The following is a 17,500-nucleotide window of genomic DNA, read 5'->3' as shown; positions in this document are numbered from 1 at the left end:
CTCCCTCCTCATCTTTGCCTCTTGATTTCTTTGGCTTCCTTTAAGCCTCAACTTAAATCATATTTTCTACAGGAAGCTTTTAGTAATTTCTCTTAATTCTAGTGTCTTTCCTGTGTTAATTATTTCCTATTTATCCTATATATAGCTTGTCTTTACATATCTGTTTACTTATTGACTCTCCCATTAAATTGTGAGTATTTTTTCAGGTTAGGGACTGTTTTTAAATTCTCTCTCTCTCTCTCTCTCTCTCTCTCTCTCTCTCTCTCTCTCTCTCTCTCTCTCTCTCTCTCTCTCTCTCTTTCTCTCTCTGTCTCTGTCTCTCTGTTTTCTCTCTGTCTCTCTCCCTCTCTCCCACCCTTTTCTCTCTCCCCTTTTTTTGTATCCACAAAACTTAGCATAATGCCTGGCCCATAGAAGGTGATTAATAAATGTTTATTGACTGCATGATCACTTTAGGGAATATGCTAACAAACTAGAGCAGAAAGTGAGGGATTTAGATTAAAATAAATTGTAGTGTTTAACCTATGGGAGGAAAACGATGGCAGGACTTAGTAGCTTGATGAGACAACTAGGTAACAAAATAGATAGATTATTGAACCTGGAGTCAGTAAGACCTGGGTTCAAATTACTCTCAGAAACTCCCTAGGTGTGTTACTCTGAGCAAGTGACAACCTCTATCTCTGTTTTCTCATCTATTAAATGAAAATAATAATAGCATATTATTAGTAATATGTTAATAATATATTAATAATAACAATATTTGTAAATAGCTTGGCACAGTACTTAGACCATAATAAATGTATAATATATGCATTTCTCCCCTCCCTCCTCAAATTTTCATTTGACCTTGTCTTCTCAGTGGTCATGCTAATATATCCAGAGTTCTGGCAGATACTTCCAAGATAGAAAGTCTGTGAAGGCTGCCAAGGCGCAGCCAGTATATATGTTCCTTAAGGCTAGTCTTGCTAAGTACCACGGGAACTGATCATCAGTTAACAAATAGGATCATAGATTCAGAAGTTGAGGTAGCTTAGCCAACAAAGCTATCAACCTCATCTTACAGATAAAAAAATTGTGGCACAGAATATTATGGATTTGCTTTGGATCACGCAGATAGAAAGTGCCTAAAATTTATCTCGCTGGCTGTAGAGTATTATTTATCATTTGTTAATATTTTTTGAGCTTAGCTTCATGTGGCTAGGAAATTGTCTAATCCAAAAAGCTTACTATAAAGGTCCAACTGGCTTCAGAGACATTCCCAGGAAACCAGATGATTTTAAGGAATGCCTACATTCCACATAGTGACTGTTTTGTATCCCCTCGTGTCTTATTTTGGGTTCACCCAAAACTAATGTTCTAGGTTTACCAAATTGGATGGACTTATCTGCTGATATACATCTCAAAGTGCCCTTCTCTTAGAGACTACCTAGTGCCTCCATGAGGTCAGTTGGGCAAATGTCCTTATACCCTTGTCTGAACTTTATATAATGTAACCTCACAAAGACTTGTAGAGGGAGCCACACCTTCTTTCTGACGCTCTCTCCTCTCTCTGTCTGTCTCTGTTTCTTTCTCTGTCTCTCTCTGTTTCTCTCTCTCTCCCTAATAAAATTATTTCTTAAATTATTTCAGATTTGGAGGTTTGTTTTCAAAAACAAGTTGACTAGGAGAGGCTAGGTGGTGCCGTGAGTAAGAGAGCCAGCCCTGGAGTCGGGAGGACCTGGAATCGCTTCCAGACTCAGATACTTAACAACCACACACACACACACACAAAAAAAAAAAACTGGCTGTGTAACCTTGAGCAAGTTACTTAACCCCAATTGCTTTAAAACAAAAAACAAACAAAAAAAAACAAGTTGACTCAATTCAGAATGTTACCTAGCTGCCATTTTCTTGGCTACAGACACTTATAAAAATCCTATTCTAAAATATTGAGAATTTGGGGTAGTTTTACTCAGTTAAGAAAGAACTTGTCAATTATCTAAGCTGTTGGAATGAGAGAGAAAGCGAGAGAGAGGGAGAGATGCAGAGAGAGATACAGAAATACAGAGACAGAGATGAGAGCCATAGAGACAAAGACAGAGACAGGGAGAGGAAGAGAGACAGACAGACAGACAGACACAGACAGACACAGAGAGAGAAAGAGAAACAGAGAGGAGAACCAGAGAGACAAAGACAGAGACAAATAGAGAGACAGGGAGAGGGAGAGGGAGAGAGAGAGGGAACATAGGACCACTTCTTTGTTTTGAGTATTAAACTTGTTCAAGAAAAGGCTGAATACCCAAGCAGGAGAATCTAGAGAAGGGATTCTGGAGGTAGGTAGAACCTAAGTTGAGCTGGGCAAATTTTAAGATTCTCAGTTGCAAAATCCAGCTTAATTAGTCCTATGATTCCATACACAGGAACAGCACCTTCTCAACATAGAAAGTTTTATCTCCTTTTCCATAGTTACATTTTTTTTAAACTGGCAATTTACTGGCACTAAGAGGGACAGGGTTTGGCAAACATTCAAAACTGAAGTGGTCTGCCCATAGAAAGCTCTATCCCTGCTCTCTTCTTTCTCTCTGTTTTCTCCTGCCTGATTGCTTGGGATCAGTTTTCAAAGGATTGCAACATTCCCTATTCCATCCCCCACTTAACTTCAGGAATTTCTTTATGTGGGCAAACAGATTGAAGCCACAGATCCCTCTCAGTCCAAGGAGTCTGTGAAGTTGAAGAAAACTTGGGAAACATCTTTTGCCAAAATCCATTGCCTTGCTTTTTAGCTTTACTTAAAGTCTTTATGATAACATCTGAAGTGGATTTAATATCAAGTTGTGTGCCAAGGCTGTCCAGTCCAAGGAAAGGGGATATATGTTTGTGTTAGGTTCTGCTGCTATACTAAAAGAAACTTCACAAGAGAATCTGATGAGTCAGTCAATGCTGAAAGCAATAGGCTCTTTTATTTGACATATTTGAGGGAAGGACATATGGCTAAAATGGGGCCACCGAAGGGAGCATGAAGAGGGAGATGGGGGACAAGGCTGAAAGACAGTGCAGTCCATTAACCTCAAAGCCTGCAACTAGGATGGATGCTCCCAAAGCAGAATTGGATAGGGAAAGGAAGGGGGTTAAGCTAGGATGTCACCAAGGAGCCTTGGGCTAAACAGGAGGGAGAACATGATGATCTTGTGGGATACATTGCTTCTGGGACTTGATTCCTGAGTATACTGGGCTTATAGCTGAGACTCCCAGGTCCATGCTTCAGGGCAGAACTCTCAGTTTGCATCAGCTTGGGTCAGCTTGGGAGCCTGAGAGAGGCTCAATTGTTTTATAGGGAGACCACCTATCTGGCTCCTTTATAGTTCCCTCTTTCATTTATTTTATGTTTTAGCCAAACTTCTCTACTTTCTCCTAGACATCCTATTCAATTGCATCTCATTCTGTTTCCAGCACTGAGGTCAAAGGCAGGGAGACACTAATCAGAATAGAGCAAAGACATGACACTAGGAAAGAAGAGGGTGAAAAGAAAGAAGGGGTAGATTAATAAAAAAAAATGTGTTCATGTATCAATGAGGTTTTTAAAACACCTTCCTTATAACAGCCTAGTGAAGAAAGCAGGAAAAATATGATTACCTCAGTTTAAAGAAGAAGAAGTAGAGGTTCTGAGAGATTGTGACTTGCCCATAGTCTCAATCTCAGGCAGGATTCAAATCCTACTATCCTTTCTTCAAGTCCAGCATATACCAAACAATATCACTAAACCAAACCACCACAGATGTCTGCTATATAGAATGTATGAAGGGGCTTTGTGTGATATGAGAATGGAAAAGTGCATTGGTTTTCCAGATTATTAAAAGCCTTGAGTGCCAAGGAGAAGTAAAGTTTATTTAATTTGCAGAGACCAACAAAAGATTTCTAATTAAGGAATGACAAGATCTCTACAGACTAAGAGGTCAATAGAAAAAAAGTCTGAAAACTATCTATAAAGATACTATTATCCCACCACAGTGAATTCCTTCATGAGTAAGAATAGAGATATTTAAGCTGGAAGAGAATTTGGACATCAGCCAGTTCCCTATTTTACATATGGGAGAAGGGTGACTCAGAGAAATTGAGGCTTTCACTTGGTTACACAATTAGTAAGATGAGATTTGAAGAGGGATTTGAACCCAGGACCTGTGACTCCAGCTGCAGTCCTCTTTCCACAACACCACAGCAGCCTCTCTCTCTGTCTCTCATCTCGTTCTTATGGATACACTCCCTAGGCCAAACCAACCAACTTTTGCTTGCCTAGCTAAAGCACACTATACTAGGGTTTTCTATTTCTAATCTACTCTCATGATCCATTTTGAGTCAGCTTTTGCCAGCTTCCCTAAGGGTCTAGTCAATTACTAATCCTTTGAAATAAAAGTCTTTTCAATTTCTCTCTAATTCTCCTCTCATCTTTCTCTGGTGATCCATTATTCTGCCAACTACAGCCATTTGGTCTCTCTTCCAGGAGGGAGAGAGGCTTGCCTTCTTTACCAAAGAGCAGTGGACCCTTTGGCATACGCACAATGCTTTTGTTTTTCTGATTTTTCATTATAGTACATATCCAGGAGTATGGAAGCTCCTTGAAAGTAGAGATTTTTATTTTTTAATTATTATTACTATTATTTTTTGCTTTGTTTTCATATCCTTGGGACCAAGCATATGGAGAACAAGTAAATGCTTATTGCATTGAATTAATTAAAATCATACATAGCATTATAGTCTCAGTAAAGGTGAGCCAGTGGATTGATATCCTGTAATTTTCTTTTTTCTTTCTTTCTTTTTTTCTTTTTGCTTTTTGGAGGGCAATTGGGGTTAAATGACTTGCCCAAGGTCACACGGCTAGTTTTTGTGTTAGGTGTCTGAGGTCAGATTTGTATTCAGGTCCCCCTGACTCCAAGGCTGGTGCTCTGTTGACTGTACCACCTAGCTGCCCCTATATCCTGTAATTTTCAATACAGGGTTAGTAGGGAGTCCTCAGACTATTTTTATCATGATGATAATAGTGGTGGTGGTGGTAGTAATGTGGAAGAGGAAGAGGATAATGATGGAGATGATTATGATGATATCACAAATAAATACATCCTCTAATTCCTCATAAGGGGGTTCAGGTCCACCTAGTTTCCCAAAAGTTTCTCCAGCAAAGACAAGCTCAAAATATTCTAAGTAAAAGTGAGAGTGATGCACTGTCTGTTAGTCATCTGAGGCTCAGAGTAGTTCATCAGCATACTGGCTCTAAAATTAAGAATTGTTTGGCCATTTAATCTCAGAGTCAAGTTACTAAGTCATTGAGAGGCTCCAGGCCACCGATGGAGGGAAAGCCCTCCCTCATGAAATTGCAGATTCTTGAAATCTTGAAGAAACCTTTGAACTATGTATAAACCATTGGGTCACTGGGAGTGAAAAGATTTGTAAACCTAAAATACCTATTGGTAGATGAGTGGCTTCATGATTATTTCTTCATTTTTTCAAATGAAATATCTGGACTAGAGCATCTGATTCATTTCTTTAAAATTTATTAAACACTATGCCTATTATTTAGAGTATGTCGTGTTAGGTGCTAGGAAAACAAAGATGGACAATATCACCATCCCTAAACTCAAGGAGTTAGCGTTCTTATGAGATATTCTTAGCTCCAAAATTCTATGTTCTCCATTCTGACATCCTGGGATCCCTTCCAAATTCTATTGTTTTATAAGCTCAGGTGACTTCCAGGACTAATACTTTACATTTTAAGACCTCTTCCACTTCTAAGGCTCTATGTGTCTATGGTCTTAAAGATGCTCATCAAAGAATGCATTTTTTCTCCTGGTACAGAGGTATCATCTCTGGAAACTGATTAAGGAACAAATGGGAAAAAAGAGAATTCAGCATTTCATGTCTCAGGGAAACAGACGGTGAGAGGCAAGTTAGTTCATTGCAAAAATCAAGGGACTGACTTTTGAACTGAATGCTAACTAGCAAAGCGAGATTCCCCACAATGAATGCCTGGCCACAGCGTCTGTTTCCAAGTCATGCCAAGGACATTTCAATGTGTGATATTTGATTTTCTGGGTGCAGGACTTAGGCAGGGCCTGAAAAAGCCATCTGTAGTCTCATAACTACGAAGGGAAAAAGATAGTTATTAACATATTAAAAGCCTTTAATATTTTGGATTTAGGCACAGGGAGTATGAGAAAATTCAAGCCAAATAATAGATCCTCTCAAGAGGCCAATAGCAAAATTGGAAAGGAAGAGGAAAGGTGAAGCTAGCCTCCCTGATTGGTGTACCCCTACAACATTGGAGCCAGAAAAGACTAAAGGATACAATCCTGACATTTTCTAGAGGAGTGAACTGAGGGCCAGACAGGGGAAGAGCTTTCTTCAATGAAGCCCAGGGACATTGGTACCCCTACAACACTGAAGCCAGTGGGATTGACAACACATTTTACATGGGAATAAACCAAATCCCAGAAAAAAAGTTCCTTCTTCAGTGTAACACACAGACTTAGCAGAAAAGTCATGATAAGAACACAGGTTTCTGCACTTTGCATCCAAGGTATTTTTTTAGCTGCATGGCATAGGTCTTGGAATCTATCCATATGAAGATTGGCTGAAAAGATTGGAGATATCTAGCAAGGAGGGGACCTGGTAATTGTCTTCAGGTGTTTCAAGAGCTGCTGGAAGGGGGATTAAACATGTTCTACTGGACCCAAGAAGTCAGAATGGGAAGAAATTAGAGAAATGTTATTCGGCTCATTGGAATGGAAAACTTCTTAACAATCTGGAGGGGTGGATAGACTAATGGACTTGGAGTCAGAAATACAGAGGTTCAAGTCCTCTCTCTTCTACTTCCTAGCTTTGTGATCATGGGCAAGTCATTTAATTTCTCTGAGAACCTCAGTTTATTCATGTATGAAAAGGAGAACCTAGGGAAGCTAGGTGGAGCAGTGGTCAGGAGGATCTGAGTCAAATCAGATCTCAGATACTTACTAGCTGTGTGACCCTGGGCAAGTCATTTAACCTCAATTGCCAAAAATAAAAGAAGGAACCTACTAATCCTTCTTCATAAGGTGATTGGAAAGTTTATATAAGGCAATGTATATAAAGCACTTTGCTTACCCTCAAGCATGGTATCATATCAGTTATTGTAATGGCTACCATATAAAGTTGTGGGTTCTCCTTACTTGAGTAAAGACCTAGATAAAGTAAAGATAAAGGCTACATTTTTTTTAACATAAAGAACATTTTGGAAGGATGTTATAGAGAGGGCTCTTTTTCAGTTATAGGACAGACTAAATGGCTTTTGAAGTCCCTCTCCAGTAAATGGTTGTTGACGTTTTATGCTTTTGCAAGGTCTAGATCCATTTTAACAAGTGACTTGTACATTTCCCCAATCTATCAAAACCCCAAGGAATGAATTTTTATCAGTGGGAATTGGAGTTCTACAATGGGCTAATGGAGTTACCAGTCATATTGAATCAGTCAGCCCACAAGCATTTATCAGTCAGTTGGTGAAAAGGATATGGACTTGGAGTCAGGAAGAAATGAGTTTGAACACTGCCTCTGATATCCCTTAGCTATGTGGATCTGGGCAAGTCACTTAACCCTCTCTGTGGCTCAGTTTCCTAATCTGTAAAGGGGATAATAATGTCACCAATTTATAATGTTGTTGCAAGGATTAAACGAAACATGTGTAAAATGCTTTATAAAAATTAAGGTGATAATAAAATGCTAGTTGTCATGCCACAACGCTTATTATGTCTTAGGAACTGTGCTAAATACTAGAGATCATTGTTCTTTATCTTTCATTCTTTTTATTATCCAGAATTTATTTATTTATTTTTAGTTTTCAACATTCATTTCCACAAGAGTTTGAGTTCCAAATTTTCCCCATCTCTCCCCTACCTCCCACCCCAAGATGGCAAGCATATTGAATACCCCCTCCCCCAATCTTCCCTTTCATATACTTTCCCATCCCCACTCCCTTACTTTCTTGTAGGGCAAGATGGATTTCTATAACTCATTGCCTGTATATCTTGTTTCCTTGCTGTAAAAACAATTACTTAACATTTGTTTTTAAAACTTTGAGCTCCAGATTCTCTCCCTTCTTCCCTCATCACTCACTCCCACTGGGAAGACAAGCAATTCAATATAGGATATACATGTGTAGTTATGCAAAACATTTCCAAAGTAGTCATATTGTGAAAAACTAACTATATTTCCCTGCATCCTTATCTAGCCCACCATTTATTCCATTTTCTCCTTTGACCTTTTCCCTTTTCAAAAGTACTTGCATCTGACTACCCTCTCTCTCAATCTGCCCTCCCTTCTATAATCCCTCCCTCTTATTCCCTTCTCCCCCCACCATCTTTTTCCTGTAGGGTAAGATAACCAGTTGAGTGTGTATGTTATTACCTCCTTAAGTCAAGTCCAATGAGAGTAAGGTTGACTCATTCCCTTTCATCTTCCTGCTCTTCCCCTCCATTTTAACAGCTTTCTCTTGCCTCTTTTATGTGAGATAATTTACCTTATTCTTTCTCTCCCTTTCTCCTCCTCAAATTATAATCGTCTCTCACCTCTTAATTTTATTTTTTAGATATAACGCTTTCATATTCAACTCACCCTGTGTCCTCTGCCTATGTATACACGCACACATAAACCCACCTATACATACATATACATGTATATATATGTTTGTGTGCTGATAGATATAGATATAGATTCCATTCAACTATTCTATTGTAGCAGCAAAGCACCCCCATGTCCCCAGGGTGGCTGCCAACACAGGTTCTTGGATTTGCTTTGATAAAGGAAAGCAACTCAAAATGGATTAACAAGCTTACTTTAATCAGTCAAATATGTATCGTTTACATCGTTCAGGGGGAAAAGGTCAGCACCCTGAACTTCAGAATATACAGACAGAATTATCAAGACAGAAACAGATCAAGTAGACAGATTTCCAAACTGTCCACCCTTTACATCCATACCAAATCAACGTCGGGGGGGGGGGGGGTGGCGGCTCTGGACAACGGCTAGCCCAGAGTTTCATCAAATCACAGAACACTTCTCAAAGTGAGCCCCAAAACACTACACATCAGGGCTTATATAGCCTTCTCCTGGCTCAGAGAATGTAACAACCTTATTGACTCACTGGCCAATCAAAAAGTATCTACTGAAAAACAAGCCTCCCACCCCAGGCTCCAGGGGCACTTTAGCCTAGGGGCAGGGAAGATCTTTAAATTTACATTGCCATTACACCTATTACTGAGAAAAGTCTCATGAGTTACAGACTGTCTTTCATTCTTGAAGAGGACCAAACCATCGGAGAGCAGTAGGGATAGAGAGAGAGGCAAAGTCCCAGCCTTTAAGGAAGACACACAGAGAGATTTACGTAAGATACATGTGGGGTAGATGAAGAGAAACCTAGGAAGTAAATTTCTAGCAGTTTGAGGGAATAGGAATAGCTTCTTGGAGGAAATGAGCTGAGTTTTGACAAAAAGTCAGGGATTGTAAGAAGCAGAGATGAAGAGGGAGAACCTTCCAGAATTGGGAGATGGAATGTTTTATTTTAAGAACAGTGAGTATTCTAATGTGACTGGACCGTAGGGTGTGTACTTAAGAAGAGAGCACAAGAAGACTGGAAAAGTAGGAAGGGGCCAAGTTGGGAAGAGCTTTACATGCCGAGCAAAGGATTTTATACTTCATTTGGCAGCTAGATAGTTCATTGTTAGCATGCCTGCACTAGAGACAAGACACACTGTCTGTGTGAATTTGGGCAAGTCACTTCATCTCTGTTTGCCTCAGTTTCCTCAACTGTAAAATAGGGATGATAATAATGATAGCATGAACCTACCCATGGGAGTTATTGCAAGGATCAAATGAGATCATGTTCATAAAATGCTTAGCATAATTCCTGCACATACCGTAGGAAGCATTGTTATTGTTATGATAGTGATCTTGGAGGGAATGGGGAACCCATGGAGTTTATTGGGTAGAGGAGTAAACATGACATACTAGGGTTGATTGGAAATGCACAAAGTACATCTTGATGTGGTTACTAATTACTGTTCCTCTTCATGAATTTCTAAATGGACGTTGTTCTTTCTCTCATCCATAGAAGACTCCCAAAGCTGATTGAGATATTACACACTGCAATCTGCTGTCCCCAGACCTGCTGAGCCCACATTCCCAGCCAAAGTGTTTACCACTTGCAGGATTAGGCAGGTACAAAGTACCCTCTCCATAGACTGGTTCCTAGTGACCGTCCTAAGAATGAGCAGTCAACACATCTATTTTCTCAGAAAGACAGAGCACCCATAGGAGAGCATTCAGGAATGAGGCTACACAGTTCATTGGCATTCTTCCTTGATTATTCTTCAAGGATCATGTATTCTTTCTTCTAAGAGCTTCAACTCCTAGAAATGCTGAATCAAAGAATCTTTGAGTTGGAGATTTTAAAAGCCATCTAGTCTGACCCACGCCTGAGCAGGATCCCCATCTGGAACATCCTTAACAAGCAATCATCAAACATCTGCTGCAAGATTGGGGAACATAGCAAGGGGTGTGCTGGAGAAAGTTTTAATGTGGCCCAAAACAATATTTATTCTGTTTAGTTTAGTTCTGTATGGGCAGTGGGAAATGGGAACTGACATACTGCACCCTTGATTTATATTGAGCTGAAAGGCCACTAAAATTCCCAGAACTTTATGCCTTGAGCTCTCACCTACCATGATTCCTCATTCTATGCTTCACATTTAGCTCTGTTAAATTTCATCTTCCTAGATTTGCATCCTAATATTCTAGACAATTGGGATCTTTTGTAATCTGGGCCATATCTGTATACTATCTGCTGCAACTTGGCATCATCTCTAACATTACTAAACTTACCAGGTATGCCTTTATCGAAGTCATGATAAAAGATCAAGGATAAGGCTAGATCCTTCAGGAACTCTGATAAAGACAAAACCTCTCCTCACACGGACATGAAATCATTCATGACCATTCAATGACTTGGCCATTCAATCAGTTCTGAATTCAACTTATATTATATCCTTTAGACCCTGTCTCTTTACCACATCCATAAGAACAGCATGAGAGACCCTGTTAAGTGCTTTGATGGATATTAGTACTATATTTATAGCCACCCTGTGTCCTAAAGGAGAGGACAGCTAAGTGATGCAGTAAATCAAGTACCAAACCTGAAATAAGGAGAATATCTCCCTGATTTCAAGTCTCGTCTTAGATACTTACTAGCTGTGTGACCCTGGGTAAGTGACTTCACCCTGTTTGCCTCAGTTTCCTCGTCTATAAAATGAGTTAGAGAAGGAAATGGCAAACCATTCCACTGTTTTTGCCAAGAGAAATCCAAATGGGGTCATGAAGAGTAAGATATGTCTGAAAAACTGCTCTACGACAGAGTTATTCTCTTATAAATGAAATAGCCAAGGTCTGCCATATTCCCTCTTGAGGAAATCTCTCTCTCTCTCTGTCTCTCTCTCTCTCACACACACACACAGACACAAACTTGATGCAGTCAAAAATCTAAAAATACATTCTGAGATTTTTCCAGGACTCAAAATCAGTTCATGAGTTACTATATATATATATTTTTTTTTTTTTCTGATTGGCAACAGTGAAACTTGAAATTTTGGTTGCTTGGTAATGACCAGGTGAGACATGTGCATTTAGAAGATCTAATTGACAGGGCGTTTCAGGCAGAATTTGATGAGTATAAGAGATAACAGAGTATCCCTAGGAGTGGAAAATGGCATTGAGAAGTCCCTAATGTGTAGTACTATGTGTTAGATACTATGTTAAGCACTTACAAATATCATCTCATTTCATCTTCACAACAATGCTGAGAGGTAGAGGCTATTGTGATCCCTATTTAACAATTGCAGAAAGTGAGACAGAAGGAAGTTATGTGACTTGCCCAGGATCCTATGTCTAGTAAGTGTCTAAGGCTAGATTTGACTTCAGCTCTCCTGACTGCAGGCCCAACACTCTATCCTATATGCCACTTAGCCAGAGGTAAAATCAACAAAGTCTAAAAAATTATAGAAAATCAATGAATATTTGTTGGATAATTGGCCAACTGATTACACATGTGGTGTGTGAAGAAGAAAGAAAAATAAGATTCCACATGAATAAATAAAGCCTAGTGGAGTTAAATAGATTGCCCAAGGCCACAATGTAAAATAATGGTGGCTTTTTTTCAAGCAGAAAGCGCATCATTGCCTAGGTATTGCTAATCCCTCTGCCTCAGGAAACCCAATATCATTTCTTGTCTAGTGCAAAAATCACTATGAGATTTCCCTCTCATTATGGTATCAGCATGGTGTCAACAAGACTCTGGTTATTATTTTGGGTTCTTCAATGGCTTGGATACAAAATGCTGATTTTGAGTGTCAGGGAGAGTTCTCAGGGTGGTCTAGATGAATGAACCCTGAAGTACCTAGCTTCCTGTTTCAAAAAAAAATGGTATGGATAAAAAGGATATTGGTGAAAGGAGGCAATTAGAGAAATGTCTCCCTTTCATTAATTATGGAAATGAGTTATATTCTCTATAAACCATTGCTTCCTTCTCTATAAAATGAGGGGTCTAGAGTAGATGACCTCTAAGCATCCTTCCTACCAGGTCATTCTGCTTTGAGTCCTAACATTCTATTATGTACTAAGCTTCCTTCCATCTCAAGCCATGTTCTAAGTTCTAATATTCTATGTTCTCTATTCTAACATGCTGAATTCTTGAGGTCACTTTTAGATATAATATTAAATATTCTTTCTTTATTACAAAATTCCTTCCAAAAAATTGCATTTTAAGACATATCTGAAACCTAGATGTGTTTGTTACAAAACACATCCCTGCACCCAAGGCACAAGGATAAGTCTGATACCTTGATAAAAATTGTATGATGGATTCATATCAATTCTATTTATTTAAGAAATGGAATGTACCCCTAATGTATGGATTCTTTCCATTTGCTTCCATGTTAGAAAATTCAATCTTTTTTTTTAATTTAAAGGATATAAGTTACAGAGAAGTTTTTTTTTCTCAAAATAAACAATGGTTTCTTAGCAATTAGAGCAATCTTGCTGTGGAATGAATTGCTTTGGGAAGAAGGGAGTTGCCTGTCACTGTAGATTGTTAGATGCGATCTGGCGAATGGCTTGTTAGCAATGTTGCAAAGGGGACTCAGGTTTTAGGTAAAGAAGGCAGTTGACAATTTCATCCAGGTTTGAGATGATAGGCTTCAAAAATTCAGTGATGGGATGTGTCTCTTAGAAAGATTCTATGGTCCTCAGAAACATTCCTTTGTAGTTTTTTTTTTTCTCCCATTATGATCATTTTATATGAATAACAGGCAGGCAGGAGATATTTTTTTTACTCTTTTCACCTTTAACCGGTTCCAGTTTTTCATTTATTACAGTGTGTTCTTTGGAACTGGAGCCCTCAAGTCTTCCCACTTCCCTCTGACCACCTGTGGTCTGTTATCTTTAAGGGGGACATAGACTCTAGGGCCCCCTCCATTTCCACATTGTAAAAACATCCAGTTAAAAAGGTGACTGCTGTCAGCAGAGAACCAGGAACAAAAGCCTTCTCTATGCCCTGGAACTTGCCAAGTTTGGAAAGAGATTTGATTGGTACTTGGCCAACTGATACACATATGGCCAGTTCCTTAAAGCAAACCCTCTGTTTCCACTACATTCCAGAGTAAGGCTGATGGGAACTGAGTGTGTGACTTCAAAAACAGCTGCGAAACATTAAGGGTCAAAAGTTTAAATTGAATTTTATAAGATCAAAATGTGCTATCACAAGCATCTTAATTCTGTCCTGCTTTCTTCTCCCCTAACCACATGAAACTTTCTTTTGTTGTCCTTGTATAACTTACATTAAATACTGTTAAGTTTGTATCATTTCATTTTGCTTCCCCCTGACAAATTTTTCTAGGAAATCGCTTTTATGTATTCAATTTCAATGACAATTCTACATATTTCTTAAGCACCTTCTATATTCAGAACACAATCCTAGACACTAAGGGAGCTATGCTTAATAAATGAAAGACTCTGTCCTTGAGGTGCTTTGTATTCTAATGAGAGGGATGTCATATATACAAATTATGGGTATATACTGAATTAGAAAGTCATCTATATGGCTGAATTAAAGAGTCATCTTTAATTAAAGATGCCATCAAATTTCAGAACATAGATTGAGAGCTGGTAGAGACTTCATAGGATGTATAATATGATCCACCTATGTTCCATATGGGGAAACTGAGGCAGGATCCACTGCATAGTCAATGTTGAATAAATCAAAGTATCTCAAAGATGGAAAAGACTACAGAAGTCATCTAATTTGAGCTCTATATAACCAAGAAATGCCTGAACACAAACTTCAAAAAGGTGCCATTTATCCTTTGTTTGAAGACTTTTAGTGAATGAGAATATTTTTATGTCCTGAGTCATCCCATTCCACTTTGGAACAATTTTAATCATTAGGATGTCTTTCCTTACATCAATTTGAAGTATGTTTCTATGAAGCTTCCACCCAATGTTCTTGGTTCTATATTCTTTGAGACCAAATAGAGAAGCTTTAATTCATCTTGCAGATGATAATTCTTCAAATCCTTCACAAAATCAGAGAATTCAGTTTCACAGCAAGCCTTGTACAAGAAGACTCAAAGGATACAAGTGGAAGGGAATTATCTAGTCTAACCTCCTGCCTCCATGTTACCAGGAAGGAAATGACTTCCCTAAAGTCTTGCTAATAATAAGTGGAAAACCTGGTGCCCTGCCTCTGAGATTAAAGCTCTTTTCATCATATTCCTTTTTCTCTGCTGCCCAGACCAATAGGCCCTTTTCCTTCCTTACAGCCTCTTTATGGTTCTTACTCCTCGAATATTACCCATTAACCTTAATCTCTTCATTTAGGTTACATTACTTGGTAACTCTTGATGGCAGGTATCCCCAGTTCATTCCATTCGTCTGCAGTGGTGAAACTCAAATAGAAACTGATGCCAGTAGACCACATAATAACTTGGAAAGTCACAAACTAAATTATCTATGTTGTATTATATTTTTATTTATTTTGTTAAACACCTCCTAATTACATTTTAATCAGGCTTATTTTGTTGCTTACAGCATTTGACTCCCTTTCTCCACTTGCAGAAGTGAATCTGACACTTATGTTAGAACATAATCTCCAGGTCTCATACAGTCCTGGTTATTCTTTTCTAGAAAATGCTTAGCTTGTTACCCTTCCTAGAAGGTTGTGCTAGAACTGAACTCACTTCTCTAGATGCTGTCTGATAGGGAACAAGAGGACAGGCCGACTTTCACATTCTAAATCATATTCATCAACTGCTGGGTTTTTTTAGGTTTAAAAGATATGGCAAAATCAATTTGTTATCTTGACAGTGGAATCCTGTGAAATATGAAAACATATCTTATACACAGAATCACTGAATCAATAATCATTTATTAAGTTCCTACTATATATCAGGGACTGTGCTAGCTTCTGAGGGAAAGGCAGGCAGGCAGGCAGGAAGGAAGGAAATAAGGAAGGAAGGAAGGAAGGAAGGAAGGAAGGAAGGAAGGAAGGAAGGAAGGAAGGAAGGAAGGAAGGAAAGAGAGGGAGAGTGGGAGGAAGGGAGGGAGGTAAATGGGAAGGGGGAGGAAGGAAGGAAGGAGAGAAAGAAAACAGAGAGGTAGGAAGAAAGGAAGGGAGGGAGAAAAGGAGTGAAGAAGGAAGTAAAGGAGGGAGGTGGAAAAGAAAAAAGAATGAAAGAATAAATGAAAGAAGGGGGAGGAAGAGAAGGAGGTAAAAGAGGAAGGAGGGAAGAAGGAGAGAGAAAGAAAAGAAGATAAAAGAAAAGAAAGGGAGAAAGAAAATAAAGAGAACTCCTAAGATCAAAGAGTTTATATTTGATTGGAAAAGATAACATATATATAAAAATATATAGACTAACTATAAAGTGATTGTATATGAGATATAGAGGATGACATAACTGTTTGAGAGATATAGAAAAGTTCTGTATAGACTGTGGTGCCCGAGTTGTATATTGAAGGACATGGAGGTCGTTGTAAAGCAAGGGCTTCTCTGAAGCAGAGATAAAAAAAAGAGGCATGAGGAATAGCCATAAAAGCATAAAGGAGGAAGATAGAGTGCTATGACTGAGAAACAGAAAAGAGGCCAGTTGGACTGGATCTGAGCAGGTGAGAAGGGAAATAATTGGTAATATAGCTGGGAAGATGGGCTGGGATCAGGGTGTGTAAGACTTTAAGAGCCAAACATTGGAGTTGATATTTTATCTTAGAGGTAATAGGAAACCGCTAGAGTTTATTGAATAGTAGTATGATATGATAAAATTAAGAAAAATCAAGTTAGCAGTTTTGTGGAGAATGGATTGTGATAAAACTTGAATCAAGGAGAGCAATTAAAAAGACCAGTGTAAGAGCCCAAAAGAAATGTGATAATGACCTTAATTAAGGTGGTGTCTGGATGAGCAGAAAGAAGAAATCAGACAAGGAAAGATGTTATGGAAGTAAAAATGACAAGATCTGGCAACCGATTGGAGAGGTGTAAGGGAGAAGAGCAAAAAATTAAGGATGACACAAAAGTTTTGAACCTCCTGGGAGACTATCAATGGGACTATCAAAATGACCTCAATGGGAATAGGAAATTTAGGAGGAGGAGATCAAGATCTGTTTGTAACATACTGTACTTTCAATGTTTTCAGGATGGTCCTATCAAATTGTTCAAAAGGTAGTTGGTGATGCAGTATTGAAACTCAGGGGAGAGGCCTGGATACATAGATCTGTTAGTCATCTCTAGAGAAATGATAATTCAACGTGAGAAAGAGAGACAGACAGACAAAGAGAGAGACAGAGAGAAAGAGAAACAGAGACAGAGAAAGAGAGACAGACAGAGAGTGCACAGTGTCAGGAAAACCCAGAGAGGAAAGAGTATGCCCAAGGAGAGGGAAGTCAATAGAGTCAAATGCAGCAAATAGGTCAAGGAGGATGAAGACTGAAAAGATATCATAAATATAATTGACAGCCAAGACATGGCTACTTAGGAAAAAGCAATTTTGCTTGAGTGATGAAAGTGATGAGTTTTAGAAGCCAGATTGCAAAGCCCAGAGGAGTGAGAGAAAAGAAAGAAGAGGCAGTGACTGACTGGAGGATGATTTTTGTAGAAGTTTACCTGTGGAAAGGAGAGCTATAGGATGATATCTTGAAGGCATGTGTAATGGAAATGTAAATTTTAAAGATCTTCCCTGCCCCTAGGCTAATGTGCACCTGAAGCCTGGGGTGGGAGGCTTGTTTTTCAGTAGATACTTCTTGATTGGCCAGTGAGTCAATAAGGTTGTTACATTCTCTGAGCCAGGAGAAGGCTATATAAGCCCTGATGTGTAGCTTTGTTTTGGGACTCACTTTGAGAAGTGTTCTGTGATTTGATCTGACTGGGTATGGATGTAATGGTTGGACAGTTTGGAAATCTGTCTAC

The sequence above is a fragment of the Petaurus breviceps genome, unplaced genomic scaffold (assembly GCF_028583685.1).
Source record: "Petaurus breviceps papuanus isolate PSGF00001 unplaced genomic scaffold, PetGlider_PUasm1.0 176, whole genome shotgun sequence".
Lineage (NCBI taxonomy): Eukaryota > Metazoa > Chordata > Mammalia > Diprotodontia > Petauridae > Petaurus > Petaurus breviceps.
The sequence above is the reverse complement of the archived record's forward strand: the minus strand, read 5'-3'. Positions refer to the sequence as shown.